Here is a 17,803-nt window from a genome sequence, read left to right on the forward strand (position 1 = left end):
CATGATTTATAATTCTTTTTTATTCAATTTATATAGTTACTTTTAAAATTCTTTTTATAAGGTTTTGAGAGAGAAAAGATTTTTTTTAATACTGTTAAAACGCCAGTATTTTAAAGCTTTTCCTGATAGATCATGAATAGGCATTATATTTTTTTAAAACTTTGCTTAACTAAAGGATAAAAATATTTTTCTATGTTTCCTTCAAAGCATTTTAAAGTTGTGCATTTTAAGGTTAAGTCTTTGAACCACTTTAATTTTGTATAAAATGTGAGGCATAAATTAAAGATAGCTTTGTGCATTATGCACATTCAATAATTGTAATTTGTTCAAAATTATCATTTTCCCATTGAATTGCCTTCATACACCTGTCTAAAGTCACACTGTATATATTTTCAGACTCTTCTATACCATTGATTTGTGGGTCTCTCCCATTCTTAGTATCACACTGCTTTGAGACTATAGCTTTACAATAAATTTTCAAATCAATTAGCTTGAATCTTCTAAATTTACAAAATTGTTTGACTACTTCTAAGTCTTGTTGCCTTTCCTTATAAATTTTAAAATTAATTTATTTTAAAAATGCAAAAGAAATATTATCATGATTTGAATTGCCCTAAAGCTCTACATCAGTTATTGAAGAATTGATAACTGTATGGTGTCGATGTCACTCCCGGCCGGCAGGAAGGACACACGACAAAGTCTGGCAGTGGACAACCTTTTCTTTTATTTTCTCTCCATACAGCCTGCCCTGGGATCGCTCCCAGCCAAAGCCTCCTCTTGTCCGCTCCCCGCGGCTCCTTCCGTGCTTCGCTCCGAAGCCTCTACCGGTCCGCTCTCCGCGGCTCCTTCCGGGCTTCTACTTCCCCCCAGGGGTGGCACCAGTATATATACGGATACAGTGTCCAATCATATTAAAGTAAGCAAGGCAAGCTGATTGGCTAACATATTATTGAGCGGGTTGTTTACGCGGTAAGCAGGAAACTAACGTGCTCGATGGGAGGGGTAATCTAACTCAGGCTTTGCTCTTTACCACAGGCCGCATGATCGCTATATGCGGCGGCTCGGCAATGTGGTGGCTCCCAACATCTCCCCCTTTTTTATTTTAAATAAGTCTACGCATCGCAGCCCGTCCTGAATTGAGTGTAGAGGCCTATGCCCTGATAGGAGGCCCACCAAGGGCTCTCGGCGTCGGCCCGGGTTGGCCGTCCCCGAGTCTGCCGAGGCCCCGAGGCCCTCGTCCTTTTTCCAGGGCCAGGAAGGAACCGGACGGAACCTGGATGCACACAGGCATACACTCATGTCGCTCCGCATGATCCCCCCGGGGCGACATTTGGTTCGGGCGGAACCTAGTAATTCAGCGGCTTTCGTGCGGTATGGGGTAGGGCCTGTCTTAGGTTGAGTCATGCTGGGGAGGCATGCTCTTACCCGTCATTGACTCATCTACCCTGCTATATCATAATTTTTTAGAGGAGGAGTGTGGGAAGCTCACCGTCCCTAGACTCGGTCGTAGGCTAGGCGAGCGAGCCATGCATATGCCTGAGGATCTTCTTGTCCATTTCGGGCTACCGCTATTTCTATTCATCTTGTTGGTTGGTCTGTGATGGATCTCCGGTAGGGCAGGTCTGATCTTCAGTCGAGGGCTTTGTCGCCCGTGTCAGTCTCTCCGGTACCCACAGTGGTTCTCGTCTCGATTCCTGCAGAAAAACACAAACCGCGCCTCGGTTCCAGCTGATTACCGGATCCGGGCCCATCCATTGTCATGCCATAGATAACCGCGCCTTTGGAGGCAGGCCTTGGCTTACTCCCCCTTTTTGTTTTTTATTTTTTATTTTTTATTTTTATCTTTTTCGTTTTTTTTTTTTTTTTTTTTTTTTTTTGGTACCAGGGATCGAACTGGCGATTGCCTGCTTACAAGGCAGGCACTTATGCCGCTGAGCTAAATCCCAGCCCCCATTTCCTCGACCAGCGTTTTTCTCAGCCTGCTCGGCAGAGAACTCTGTGTACCAGGCTCGCCAATCCAGGTAACTACCCGAGGGCAGACACGCCTTTGCCAGCTGAATCCAGTCCGCGGGGGTGAGGGGCCCAGAAGACAGGTTCTCCAGCATGGCAATGGTGTAAGGCGCAGTCGGCCCAAAGGTTGTAACTGCATTTTTAAGTTCTCTAATCTGCTTTATCTCAAAGGGTTCCCACACATTACGTCCCTGACCCATGGCCATCTGTACAGGATATATCCCATAGGGGCCGCTATCTATCCCTGGGAACGGGTGGTCTTCATTAGACACACGACCCCCATGCCACAGCTGTCTGTGGAAATAATGTCCCGCCGGCGGCGGAGCATCATAAGATGGTGGCCGCGGTTGGGTAGAAAATGGCAGCCTGTGCGTTATTTCCTGTACTGACGGAAGAGGGGGGAGTTCCCATGCGGCGGTCTCGCGGTGAGGGACCGCTTCCGGGAACGAGTTCCAGGGCGGAGCAGAAGGTTCTGTCTCCCTCCCCTGCCAGGGGGCGCTCAGAAGCTCTCTGCTTTTTCGTAAGCCTAGCTGAGCGGAGCGCAATTCGCGGCGCAACGCAGCGAAAGAGCCTTGCGTCTCCCCATCAAGCGACTTAGGCCCCTGACAGCTGGTCTCTTTGGCCTCCTCACCATTCAACCTTCCCTCGTCCTCGGAGTCAGACGACTCCGAGGCTTGAGCCCCGTCCTCCTCCTTAGCATCTTTGTTCCCCTTGACGGACCCCTCTCGGGAGCTCCCTGACTGGGCCTGTTTGAATGCCCTACGCACTTTAATGAGCTCTTGAGAACCTTCCCTGCAACCACCCTCGCTCTTCAAGCATGCATATATCATTTCCCACAGTGGCCGAGCGAAGACCGAAGCCCCGCCCTCCCTTTCCGCTAGAGAAAGATCCCTGCCCAACTTCTCCCACGAGGGCAGGTTTAAGTGCCCTGTGGGCAAGAACCAGGGAGCGAAACTATCAATCTCCTCAAAAAAGCTCTCCAGCGTTTTGCGTCCCACCTTGAGGTCTCTGGACTTTAAGAGCTTCCGGAGGACCTGTACCAAGGGCTGGGTGTCGTTACTCGGTACGTTACCCATATTTAATATGTTACTCACCGCGTGAGGCCCAAAAATCCGCCACTTACGCGTGAGCCTGAGGGGAGTCTAAAAACCCTGTAGGTGCGCGCCACCCAGGGCCCAGGTTTATCCCCTACTCACCTGTCTCGCAGTGCTGTATCAAGGAACGTTGTCCACTACCACGTCTCGGGGGTGATCAGTTGTTCCCCGTGCGGGCCTCCAAATGTCGATGTCGCTCCCGGCCGGCAGGAAGGACACATGACAAAGTCTGGCAGTGGACAACCTTTTCTTTTATTTTCTCTCCGTACAGCCTGCCCTGGGATCGCTCCCAGCCGAAGCCTCCTCTGGTCTGCTCCCCGCGGCTCCTTCCGTGCTTCGCTCCGAAGCCTCTACCGGTCCGCTCTCCGCGGCTCCTTCAGGGCTTCGCTCCGAAGCCTCTACCGGTCCGCTCTCCGCGGCTCCTTCCGGGCTTCTACTTCCCCCCAGGGGTGGCACCAGTATATATACGGATACAGTGTCCAATCATATTAAAGTAAGCAAGGCAAGCTGATTGGCTAACATATTATTGAGCGGGTTGTTTACGCGGTAAGCAGGAAACTAACGTGCTCGATGGGAGGGGTAATCTAACTCAGGCTTTGCTCTTTACCACAGGCCGCATGATCGCTATATGCGGCGGCTCGGCAATGTGGTGGCTCCCAACAGTATGGCATGCTCTAACTCACAAGCAAGCTCTATGTTTCTCATTTATCTATGATTTTCTTTTTTTAAATCAGAGTGTTGTGCTTTATAGTATATACAATCTACTTATTTTGTGAGATTTATATATTTAGGCATTTTACCATGCAAAAATATCATAGAACACATATTTATCACAAATATTAAGTTCATTGAAAGTGGTATAAAGAAGCTGGGCATGGAAACACATACCTGTAATCCCAGCACTTCAGAGGCTGAGGTTCTACATAGAACATCATGTTAACTGGAAATAGATATAACTTCACTTTTACCCTCCCTATATGCTTCTCAGTTTTTTCCTTTGCGCTGTTACATTGGTTTACCTTTCTTTTTGAATAGTCATGGAGAGAGGGGAGAGTTTACTTTGTTTACTATCTTTTGGGCAAAAGCTTTGGTGTTTTAAGTAAGAGGTAGCTAAATATAGATAAAAACTTAAGGAAGTCCTCCTCTTCTTTCTAGCTTCTTCAGAGATTTGTTTTTTATTTGTTTTTTCTTCTCTAATGGATACTGAATTTGGCCAAATGAAATTTCTGCATGATGAATTGTTGTACCCATGTTGTTTACATTGTTATCTGTTTGTGTGGTGGATTACATTTTTCAAATGTTCAACTAGGTTTGCAACTCAGTATGAATCTCACTTGACAGTTACATATTTTTTCACATGTAACTAGAATTTATTTGCTAATATTTGTGAAGGATTTTTGTGTCTGTATTCATGTAGGAAACTGGTTTATAGAATCTCTCTAATATATTTTCTTATCAAGATAATTATGTCACCATGAAACAAATTTGGAAGTATTCTTTCTGTAAGTTCCTAGTAAATAGTGCATAATATTGGCATAAATTTTTTTTCTCCAAAAGTTGGGTAGAATTTATCAGTGAGCTAGGATTTAAGATCTTTTCTCCTTATTTTAGAAGATGTTAACCTACAAATTCAATTTCTGTAATAGAGATAGATCTATTCAGGTCATTTACTTCAGTAAGTTTGGTTATTTATGACTTTCACTAAGTTGATCTACTGTATCTACTGTGTTGAACTATAGTCACATAGTTCTTATTAGTATTCCTTTATTAATGCATGTAGAAATGTCTTGTTTCATTGTTAATAACACTAATTTTGTCTTTTCTCCTTATTTGGTCATTTCAGCTAAAAGTTTATCAATTTTATTGGTCTTTTATAAGAAATAACTTTTGTTTCATTGTTTCCCTCTATTGTGCCCTGTTTCTTATTCAGCTGATTTCTGATGTCACTATTATTTAATTTTTACTCTAATATTACTCCTTATTTTCTAGTTACCGAAGGTGGAAACTTACCCTAATGTTTGATTACAGTATTGTCAGATAGTATCCTTTCTATGAATTCACCTCTTAAAATCATTAACTTTTAGTTTTAAGATCAGGACCTGATAGCCTATTTTGGTTCATATTTTACGGATACTCAAAAAGAAAATATATTGTACCGCTGAGTGGTATGTTTGACACGTCACAGTGTAAGCCCCACGTGTTGTGAAATGCATTTGCTCTCTTTCTGTCAGTGTGCTTCATCCACTACTACAAGAGAAGCATTGAAGTCTTCCTAGCCACAACTATAGATTTACTTATGTTTATTTCAATACTATTGGTTTTTGAATCATGTAATGTGAAGTTTTGTTATTTGAGACATACATGCATTTGGAATGTAAACACGTATTTAGAATGGTTACATCTCTTTTGTGAATTGATCTTTTTCTCATAATGTAAATGCCCTTCTTTACTCTGCACAATTTTTCTTGCTCAGAAGCCTAGTGTGATGAAAACAACTCTCCCAGTTTCTTCTTGATTGGCATTTGAATTACATACCTTACTTACTTCATTCCTTTCCCTGTACCCTACATAGTCTTCTTAATTCAGTGATTTTTTTTTTTTTAAATTTAAATAGGCTAGTTAGAGTCTCTCCCTACCTTGACTCCCATCCTATGGACTGTGGTTCCAATGTCAATTCATATAACCAAAGTTTTTACAATGCAATTACATCTACTCTACCTTACAGGAACTGTCACCTCTTAAAGACTCTGATATGTGATTTAGGATCAGATCTCCTCTGACTCCAGGGTGGGCTCCTGCACACATTCTATGGAATGGTTTTCTCAGGCTGCTCATCTTCTCTCTTCTCAGTTTCTCCAACACTTTATCTTGTGAGGTCCACCTTTCTGATCTTCCAACCAGAGAGACAAGCCTCTAACACACCTGCTCAGCTACACATTTGTTACTACTGGCTGAACATCCAGGGCCAACTGGCAAGAGGAGAAAGACAAAAAAAATTGAGTTTCTCCCCGTGTTTTCCCTGTCAGAGTCAAAGGAAAGAACTCTCTTCCTTTAGAGCTTTTTGTGTTTGCCAGCAGCTGATGCCATCCCTGCCCTTCTGCTTCCCCAAATGCTGAGAACTGGAGCTTTCCAGGGATTCCAAACAGAGTAGAAAGAAATGAACAAAACATAATGAAACAGAAAATACAGAGTTTCTCCAGTTTCTCTGTCCCTAAGGGCTCATTTTGCCACATGTCAGACAATAGATTTATTTTTGAATCTCTTACTGTTCTTACCTAGAGCACAGTTCCACATTTAGATTCATTTCCAAGCAGGAAATATAGGAACAAAAACACTAAATCAAAATAAGGAAGTCACCCTAGGATCATTCATGCTTTGTATTCTTGTTTCCTTTCATGGCCTGCTGCTACTAGAATCTCAGAGTCTTCAGACAGGTACGCCATGCTTTCTGTTCAGATTTGTAGTTACAGCCAGTGGCTGGCATTAGATTGAGTCTGCTTACTTCATTTTATCTTGAACTAAAAAAATATAATTTTAAAACCAATTTACAAATGTAAAACTTTGCTTCCTCTTATAAGTTTTTGTCTTGTTTCAATATTTTTAAATCTAAATAGGAAGTTGTTTTTAAGTTATAGTCTTACAACATTAGTGTATCTTTTTATTATTTTGATGAAATATTTCACAAATTGGGATATCTACTTATTTAGATATTTTAACTACTTATTTGAACCTGTGTTCATATTTGTATTTAAAATATGCATTTATGTGTAAGAGAGAAGACTGGAGTGGGTTTTATGATTGATTACACATTTTAGGGACATATTTTTGTTTTTGAAAATCATATTTACTTAAATTTTAATGGCAGTTGCAATCAATTCATATTGTGGACGTGGATTAAGATGCATACATAAACTCAAGTAGATGACTGCAATAAGCATTGATAATTGAGAACAGGAAATAGCAGAATACTAGCCTATCAGAAAGAACACAGATTCTATAGAGTCCTCCAAATAAGTATATGCAAATTTCAGTGTGCTGATGGGAGAATATAAAATAAAATTACTAACAGTATAAAGAGCAGGGATTTATAACAATGGCAGAAAAAATCATACATCTATTTTCCTAAATACAACTTAGTCTTTTCTTTCACCTCATATCTTCATTTGACCTTTCAAATATTCTTTAATTGGTCTGAAACAACACAAGATGTAAATGAAATATAATAATAGAAAATCCTTTATGTTTAATCATCCTTTGTTCAACTTCCCTGTGTTATGACAGTGACATGGGCAGAATCTGTCTGTGATGCAATATGTCCCAAATGGTAATAATTTAATACTTAGCATACTGTTCTCTGTCTCTGTCTCTGTCTCTGTCTCTGTCTCTCTCTCTCTCTCCCACAAACACACACACACACTCGCTCCCTTGTTCTCATACTGGAGCTCATAGCAAAGTACGTGTTGTTTTATGTGACTCAAATCAAACAAAACCCAAACAATGTTTGGACTACTAGGACAACAGAGACCATGTCACAGTTTCTGGGAAGCTTTGGCAGCTGTCTTTAATTTAAAGTGTTTGCTTTGCTACTTTGTATCATGTTAGCAGATTTGAGGGCCTCAAAATGTGTGCCTTAGCACACTTTAAAAAGTTCCACTAATTCTATATGCTTCTGAACATATGAAACAAGTGATACCCAGGGCTGTGCCATTTGAAAAACCTAGATTCTAGATTTTCTCACTTGCCCTTGGGTGATAAATGGCAATAGCAATCCTGTGCTGCTCATCTTTTTAAAAATTAATTACTGCAGAATTCATAGTTTAAAATAGGAATAGTCTATATTTATGTGTGATCATCTTTTCTTTAGTAGAGGGAAAAAACTGATGTGGAAGAACCAGTCACCTTTCACACACAAGTTTAAACTGATTGAAACCCTCTGAGCAATCTTATGATATCCACACTGTTAGCCATGTGATATCAGTGATATAATATGATTCAGAATGGTTAAACAGCTTATAGGAAACCTAGAGGAGAGCCTAGATCAGAACACATGAACTCTGAAACCCAATTCAGCGCTTCGCTACCAAGGGCTTATCAGACTGTTAGCTACCTGTTGCAGGGAACAACAAAGAATAAAGAAAAACAGGATAATTTTCAAGGTACAGAGGGGAGCAGGAGGAAACCTGGCTAATAGTCTCTGTGATTGACCCACTTTTATCAGTCAGAAAGAACAGGAGGAGGGGCAATGCACCTCTCATAGAACAGAAACTATAGAGAATCAGTAGAGAAGGAATAAATTAGTAAGGAACCGGATTTTTTTGTTTGTTTTTTGTCTTTTTCATTTTTATTGGTACTGGGGATCAAACTCACGACCTCCTGCTTGCAAGGCAGGTGCTTATGCCACTGAGCTAAATCCCCAGCCCCCCGGACTTTTCTCTCTATTCCGAATTCTATGTTTTGACAACTGTGCTCAGCAGATGCTATCTTGCTTCTGGAATGCTGGGTTATCAGCACAGGCCATAGCCAGGAGGTAAAATCTTTCCCTCTTCCAGAGGCAAGATAAACCCAGACTGCTAGACCTGAGTTATGTAGCCTGGTCCTCAACACAGCCCTGTTCAGGCTTTTCCATGTTTTCCGGTTTTTGCTTTGCTTTTTGATTTTTTGAAATAGAGTCTTGGCATGTAGTTCAATCTGGTCTTGCACTCACTATGTAGCCCATTCTGGTCTCAAACTTGAGGTGATTCTCCTGCCTCAGCTTCCTGAGTGCTGGGACTACAGGTATGTGACACCTCATCTGGTTTTCTTTGTTCTTCACTGCATTCATGCACATGATTCAGAAATTGGTGTGTCTGGAACAGCTTCACCTAAAAAATAATTAATGAGGACAAACAGTGTAAAGGGAAAATAAAAATACTACTATAGATAGCTTCCCCTAAGTCTGTATGTAAAGTATTTGAAGTAAAAACTCAATTTTAGTGAGCATTTTGGCAGCTGATACTTTTGAAAAATATTAATAGTAGTCTTATCCCACAGACATCTGGAAAATGGGAAGGTGTGAGACCAGGTGCACTGGACGATCTTCTAACAGTACGGAAAAACTCGAGATTGCTTAATTTCCTTATTTATTGGTTTCCATAACTGTAAAGTAAAAATTGAACAACTTAGATGAGTCATAAAAAGAATGAGTAACTCAGTGGCATTACCCATAAATTCACGATAGCATTGCCTGCAAGTTTATTGCGATTGAATAAAAAACGGATAGAACTGACAGCTTTTTTTTTTTTTTTTTTTCCTAAATCAGTTCTGGATGTGGTAGATGAGAGAAACAAATATATGACACAGGCCTTATATTGAAGAAGACTACCAGGAAGTAAGTGAGACAGGATTCAGAGACATAAAGAAATAAAATGCAGGATAAGGTAACATAAAATCCAATTGTGTGAAACACTTTACCTCCACCTAACCATGATGGTTAGTTGTATATATTTTCACTAATACATAGCTGCAGGTCCATGTACTCAATAAAGTCTCCTCTGTATTTTCTTATTGCTTCTTCCTTTGATCATTTTCTATCTGGAATATATATGTATATATAGATATAGATATATAGATATATATTTGTATCTTTGAATTTTTTAATATTTATCTCTACAATCTACTTTCCCAACTAGATCATAAATCTTTTAGTCAGGAGCCATATATTATTCCATCTATTATTTCTTCATAATTCTTCAAAGCCAGGTGCTTTGTCTTGCACAGTGGACTCCCTACTGATCTTCCAGTCATCTTAAAAATAATTATTAATAAAATACAGACTCGCAAAACTGAGAGTCTATGAAGATAAGACTTCATAGGTTGTTAAACCCAGCACACTGCACACACACTGTGCATTCCTGAGCACAAGGATTATGTCTTTCTCATGTCTTACTTCGTGTTTTTGCTCTGGGGATGATGATGACTGACACCGTAGATATGGCAATGTTTGACAAAGGAAGAGAAATAGGAGGGAGAGGTGCTCGGAGGAGGAGATTAATTAATCTAGGTGTTGATACGGAGTTTGAAACAGGTGGAGGCCAGAAGCTAACTTCATGGTGAATGATGTATAGAGTCTGATGCTTCATAGGTCGTGCTGTAAGAGAAGAGTTATTTGGAATTGGGGCCAGAGGCAATGGAGATGCTGCAAGTTCTTAAGAAATGAAAGCGTTTTAAGAAAACTAGTTAGAAACAGTACATTTCAAGATGGGAAAGGAAACTTTTAACCAGAAAAATCAGCTAAGATCCAGACATGACTGGGTGATGATGAAGCTCACCTACAACAGGATCAGAATAGAAAACAATTAAAAAAAAAAAAGTGAGGGTTGATAGTGCACTGAATGCAAAGGTAAAATAGATAAAATCAATATTCTCAAGCCAAAAAGAGGCGGAGCTCATAAATGGTGGTGCCATAAATTAAAAAAAGAAAGTATAGAAAAACAGTAGTTCTGAAGAAAGTAAAATTTAATTTTGGACATGATGATTTTATGTAGTGATAAGGCAGAAGGAGACATATTATGGATTTTTTCAAACAACAGAAAGAATGTAAAGAAAAAAGGAAGAAGAAAGGACCTCATATTAGAGAAAAAATCAACATAGTTCAGTGCAGAGATTGGAGATGATATTAAGATGCTGAATGATTATTTTCATTAAGTCACTTAGCATGTCTGGGTATTTATGTTTCTTCAAACATTAAAATGGTACATTCACTTCTGTCACAACTGTCACATTATTAGAATTCTTGCAAACTGCCAGATCTTATATAAGTTGTCAGTCCGAATCTGAGGCAGAGTTGCACACTTTTATCTGATCCATGTAGAGGTGGTTTACTTGCATTTTCTTGGGTCTTCCAGAGGAATGTTACTGTCTCATACTTCCATCAAAGATAATAGCTAAGAGTATAAGACAGTTGTAGATCAGGGACCTTGCTTTCAATTCCCAGCCTGAGAAGAAAGAGAAGGACAAGGAGAAGGAAGAAGAAAAACTAAAGAGCATAGAATTTATTTTCTGAAACAAAAAGAAAAAACAAAAATACTTGGATTGACTGAGCTTTCTTCTGCAGTCTTATATTTTCCTCACTATACAATAAGAACAAGATATTCTCTACCCATTTAACAAATTTATTTTAGAAGGTTCAGCAAACACAAGAACAGAGAGACCCAAGTAGTAGAAAGAAGTGGAATTGGTGCTTCATGGCAAAGTTGTATGTACAAACAGATAGGTGGAAGAAAGGAACTTTATTCCTGGGAATTCTGATTAAGAAAGGAGAGAAAGCGTTCAATAATAATTAAGCACATGGACTCTGGATTCAGCCAGAAGTATATTTACCTTTAGATAAAACAGTCCCTGGCTGGCAACTATTGGAAATATGCTGAAGTTAGCTCAGTCTCTAATTATATCATGGACACAATAGGAGGATCTACCACCTAAAGCTGTGAAAATATAGTGAAAAATAGAGCAAATAGTAAACATGAGCTACCATTATTAAAAGAAAATTGTAGTAAATCTGCCTTAACCAGCACAAGGGCATCACTCATTTCTAGCTGAATGTATTAAATATAAGAACAGTGAGAGACAGAGACAGAGACAGAGAGAGAGAAAAAGAGAGAGAGAGAGAGAGAGAGAGAGAGAGAGAGAGAAAGAAAGAGACAGACAGAGAGAGACAGAGAGAGAGACAGAGAGAGAGGAAGAGAGAAATGGATAGGAAGAAAGAAAGAGGGACAGGCAGCAATCAAGCAGCAAAGATTAGGAAATTAAAAAAACATGGGATAAAACTGGAAGGAAATGAAAAAAGAGCATTGCAAAAAAATTTGAAAAGATCCATGGGTCAAAGAGCCTAGAGAAATTCCTAATATGTATAGTTTGAAATATGCATGTGTTGTTCCTTTGCCATCATAATAGAAGAACAAAATAAAATTTAAATTGTGAATGAAACTGAAAACAAATTCTAATGGAAAACTAGTTGCAAGCAGAAGGGAAAAAACGAGGAAAGAACATTGGTATTGGGCATAGAGAAATTGACTGAATGGACTTCTGTCTGTCTCTTATTTTTTTTCTTACATCTATTACTATGTAAAAATGCCTGCACAAATAACGTGTGGTATGAGCTTCCTTAGTCAAATACGGTTTGGCCTTTGCATAGTATTTTAACCAAAGTACAGTTATATAATTAGGAACGGTGCTATAACACAAAGCAAAGGTTTTATATTACACCAGGAAACTTGAATTCTATAAAACAAAGGCTACATTCCAGCAAACTAGGAAATCTTGTTAATTCCTATTCAAACACCGTGCAGAATGATGTAATGTCAGGTTATATATCAACCAAATCATTCTTTTAATGAATCTTTGACCCAAATGCCTGTAGAATCTAGAGTTGACTGCAAGTGGAAGAAACAAATAAACCCTGTGCTGTGACTATTACAGTTATATAATTTAAATAGATCATAGAACTAAATATAAACGTTGAGGTGTCTGAACTGTGAAAGCCAGTGGTTACTACAGAATTGAGGACCAGCCATCACACAACCAGCTATAAACCCATGGGATAGATATGGGAAGATCACAAAGAGACAAAAGGGGATGAGAAATGATATGAGCCTTTTTCCTTCTGGATTGTCAGGATGCCTTAGACCCCCTCTTCCATGATCAGCCACATCCTTCCCATTTGCCACATCAGACTGAGGAGGAGCAATTTGCCTGGGGGAGAGGTCACCACCCTGGCTTCCAAGTACTAATTACTGCACAATCTTGCATGCAGAGTCCTTTCTTGGATACTTTGCTCCAATACACTCACACTTCCTTTAAGCCAGCACCTTATGAAACAAACCATTAACTTCCACACCTGTTGAGATCTAAACTCTACCGAGTACCAGCTTTAGTGCTAAGCACTGGCCTGGTGCTAAGGAGGTTTGATTGTTCACATGAAATGAAAGGAAGAGAATGGGAACATCCTTCTAGAATTTTCTAACATCTTTTAGTGATTTATTGAGAGTCAATCTTCCACTTTTTTCCCTTACCATATTTTTCATTTTTAAACCTGTTATGCTTTTGCATGCTAGCACATTTGGTATAATGGTTTTTGAACATTTACAGAACAGTAACATGATCCAGTATCACAAAAATATATTCATTAATAGAACCCTTTAATAGCTCTGAAAGAGAGCTAATGCCCATCCACAGACCATGGAAGCAACACGGGCTTGTAGGTAAACTCTAATTTTGGATAAATTCCAGACTTCTTACTCAGTGTCAGTGGAACACAGAATGAACGAGGAAGCACTTTCTTCAAATTTATCCTGTCAGAAAAGGACTATTACCATTCATTTCCCTTGTTGTTATGAGAATTAAATAACACAAAACAGCTAAGTCTCTGTCATAAAACAGTGCTCAACACACAGCAGCGTTTCCCTCTGTAGCATTTTTTTTTTGAGTTTCGCCCATTTATCACAGTCATTTGCACTTTTCAGATTTAAAGTGTTTTTCTACTCCCAAAAAAGTCCTTGCTGATTCATCAAATGGATATAATGACCAGCAACTATCTTTCTGAATATTTTGAGAACATAATTATAGTACTTATCTTTTATATAAGGTACATACGCTTGATGTCTCATTGTAGTTGTAAAAAATTCTCATTAATCACATGTACTTCAGAAAGAAAACTGCAGACACACACTGGACACACAGTAAGGCTAGGAGCTTAAGAAGGCAAATTTTCAACTGTAGCATTAATAATGCTCTTAAATCCTAAGATTAGGATCTGCAATTTTCATATGGAGAATTTTTGAATTTAACTCTCAAATTATGCCAGCTAATTCACATGTGTCTGCATGGAATCTTTATGTTCATTTAAAATGAAAAATGTAAAAATTTTATTCATTTTCTTTCTCCCTGAACTTCTAAAAAGCGTTTGCAGCTGTGTTTCTATGCCTATAATGCCAAGCATAAGAAAAACATATAAGCCTAAAATATGGGCATATATTGACATAGTCATAAAACATTGCTAGACATGAGCATTGATCTTGAAGCCAAGATATTTGGATAAGAATTTTATGGAATGTGTTTCAACTGTAGGTCAAAATTGAATGGGCTATCATAGTTCCCACCAGATTTCTTAGAAATTATTTTCAGGTGAATGTGTGTCACTTTTCTCTGATTTCTGGGGAACTGTTATAATACCAGTCCTTACCTTCATGTTATAATTAAAGAATAAGTGCTTCAATAAAATCTGTCAAGTCTTTTTCAACTTAAATGTATAGGAAAAATAATATAAGGGTATTTCTTTAGGGTTTTCATGTTGATTTTAATGATTATAAATTTTGGGAGCCTACCACAATTTTAATTTTAAATATTGTCAGTGTAGGAGGTGAAAGATATCAAAGTTGGATTATACTAATTATGTCCATGACTTTACTACCATACTGCAAAATAAAAGTATGTCTATGATCAGTTTCCTAGACTATAAAAGTGTACTTTAAGAACTTTTAAAAAAGCTAACAACTGCTATTGCCTAATTGGTAACTGCAAATAATGAGGTAAGTAGCCTGTTATTTTTAATACTTTTTTCTATAGAGGTAGCTAGATACTGAACCCAGGGAGCACTGAGCTATACTCCCAGCCACTACCCTGCCCACTTTTAATTTATTTTGAGACACAGTCTCATTGAGGTCCCAGGCTCACTTTGAATTTGTGAATCTCATACCTCAGCCTCCTGAATAGCTAGAATTACAGGCGTGAGCAACACATCCTGTTGTGTGTGTGTGTGTGTGTGTGCGCGCGCGCGTATGTGTGTATGTGTTTAGGAAAATTTTGCCATTTCCCTATGGTTTGAAACTTTCTAGACTACTTCCATTCCTTTGCCAAAAAGAACAAAATGAAACTTCCCCTTCCTGCAGATTCCAGTCTATCTATAATATTCACAGCCCTGTGTTTAAATTACTGCATAGCTCCAAGACACAATAATATTCTGTAATATGTGGAGCTGAATTGTGTCCCTCAAAAAGACTTGAAGTCCTACCCTATGGTACCTCAGAACAAGGTGTTTGGGAATGAGGGCATTGCAGCTATAGTTTACTAATTGATATAATACTTAAGAAAGGTTGGTTCTTAAATATCTATAAGAGACAGACACAGACCCAGACACACAGGGGAAGCAGCCGTGTGAAGACAGTGGCAGTTATTGGAGATGTGCTGCCACAAGCCAAGGAATACCTTGGCTAGGACATGCAGAAGCAACAAGGAAGGGTATCGGGTAGAGAGTTTGCACAGAGCTGGCCTCTGCACTGTATTTACTTTGAATTTCTAGCCTACTGAACTGAGGACAATAAATTATTGTTGTAGCACTTTGTTATGGCAACAGAAAGAAAATAATGCACACAGTTTTTAGAGTTCTCTGACCTTAGGACTCATTTCCCTAAGTATGGCTTTGCCCAACTCCAGGACTTAAAATTGCGCTATTTTTTTTTTCTGCCTTTTAGCTTTTATTTTCTTACTTAACTGCTGAAGGATTAATAATCATCCTCCAATGATTTCTTGAAACAGAAGTGAGTGGGAGCCAGCCCATACCAGTTCACAGGGTACAAATGCTTAAGTTTCAGGAATTTTGCAAGCCTACTTCTAAACAAAGCCATTATTTAAAAAATGGCATTGTCTTATCTTTAAATTAGGCAAATTTAAACACAGTTCATACATCATCGAAATTCAACATTTCCTAATTATTTGATTAAACTATACTGCTATGCTCTTAAGCATATTTGCATAAATAATTCATTATTATTAATTCGTTTACATAAAAAGTTGCATTCTACTTACATCTATTTTATCTGCATGGTAGACACGCTAGGTAATGCTGTACTACTGACCATCTTTTCCCAATACATATTGGTTGCTTGGTGTCAGTAATGTAGTTACATTATGAAAATTGTCAAAATCTTCAAATCAGTTAGTTTGAGATTTTCAGAGAGCTAGTTGTAAACATTTATCAACATGACATTGACATAACCTATAAAGTTCATCCCATAAACCAAACTGGAATCACTATACAGAAACAGACTAAGATTAGCTGAAGAGATCTTTTTACTTGACCCAGAATAGAGCATTTCAATAGAAATTCAGTGCCCAGAACAATAAGAAAGGCTATTACAAATAACGAAGGCGAAAATTTGACAGGGATTCTGAAGGAGAGATAAAGGAAACTTAGGTGCTAGTGACCTACTTTTAGTAATGTCTACTAAATCTCTCACTGAGGTGATTAACTGATTATAAATATTAATTAGATTTCTATAAGAGTACTATTTAAAGGAATTGTGCTCCTCATGGGGAGGTATTTCAGACACATAGGAGATAGTTAGCTAGATGGAAATAGTTCACACATACAACTTGCTTAAGGTAGTAATAAACTAGATGATTTCACTAAGTAAAACAGATCAACCCAGCCACAAAATTATGAGTCAAATGACTCTATAAATAAGGTAGTTAAAACTCTGTAGCTATAGCAGTATAATTCTACCATATATGGATATGGTCAACAGTGTTTTGTTTTCACATGGTACCTTCTTTGTTACACATATAAGCTAAACAAAAATATTTTTAGAAACAGTAAGTAGCTCAATGCACTTAAAGCAAAGACTTAAAGAAGCTGATATGCCTTAAATAGTTACCACTTCCTAAACTTTTTAATGTAATTTGAGGTGACTGGCTCCTTGATATTCTTCTGCCCTGTGGGGAGTGAAGTGTCAGGTTAGAGACTCCACCCAAGTCCTGGAACTCTGTGCCAGCAAGAGTTAGAAACACTGCAAACTTTCAATCAATGCCAGAAGGAAGGTGGAAGGGCTTTCTTCTCCTAACCACAATGCCGATGGCAGGTCGGGGAGTGGCCTTAAAACAGTGGACAAAGCCTATTTGAGTCTAAGTTTGCATTCCACAAAGCCTCTCAGACCAGGAAGTATTCTGCCCGCGGTATGTGTAAAGCATGCATCACCTCCATCTGCTGTGATGGATGCATTCTTTCAAAAGGTGGTTTGACTATTATCTTCTTTTGAAGTCCTATAAAGTCTCCAGTGTAGGTTTTATTGGTCTTGTTCTGTACTGTTTTGATCAATTCTATTATACCTGATGATATAGGCAACTCTTTGTAAAAACTGCAAGAGGAACAATGGTTACCATTTTTGATCATCTGGTATTCTATTTTTGCATCATGTACTATGACCATCCTTTTGTTCTAACTGACTCTGTTTTGTTTAGTCACGTTTGGTTTTATTCTCTTCAAAAAAAAGTAATAAGAACTGTGGGAGTAATAAGACCCAAAAAGTGTAATTGTTATTGTAAAAAAAAGAAAAGGAAGGTGGTCTAAGGGATATAACTGCATGTGTGAGTGTGTAGGATGGAAAACCATATTACTGAGCATTTATTGGATCACTGAACGGAACTGTCTACAATCTCACTGTATGAATGTCCACTTTATATGCTTTAATTTTATAATTTGGACAACTGTTTCTAAGATGACAATATGTAACCTATTAACTAGTGATTTCTTACTGTATATTTTTTTCTTGAAGTTCTGTATTACTTGTACCCTTTTACTGCTTTGTTTTTGTATTTCCTTTCTTTTTTCTCTTTAAATAAAAAAAAAGATGTCATAGGCCAACAATGTTCCTATTTCATTAACCACC

The 17,803-nt window shown here is 38.5% G+C and overlaps 1 long non-coding RNA gene across 1 annotated transcript; it reads right to left on the reverse strand.

The window, feature by feature from the left end:
- Positions 1-1,583: 1,583 nt before the first annotated feature.
- Positions 1,584-3,922, reverse strand: LOC134476508 (uncharacterized). The gene is made up of 2 exons (XR_010048224.1): positions 3,207-3,922; positions 1,584-1,694 (listed from the first exon to the last, which is right to left on the reverse strand). It is a non-coding gene; the product is annotated as an uncharacterized LOC134476508 (long non-coding RNA).
- Between the last annotated feature and the right edge of the window lie 13,881 nt (positions 3,923-17,803).

Source organism: Cavia porcellus, unplaced genomic scaffold (assembly GCF_034190915.1).
Source record: "Cavia porcellus strain 051 isolate PalLab524CR breed Dunkin Hartley unplaced genomic scaffold, mCavPor4.1 scaffold_1, whole genome shotgun sequence".
NCBI classification, from domain to species: domain Eukaryota; kingdom Metazoa; phylum Chordata; class Mammalia; order Rodentia; family Caviidae; genus Cavia; species Cavia porcellus.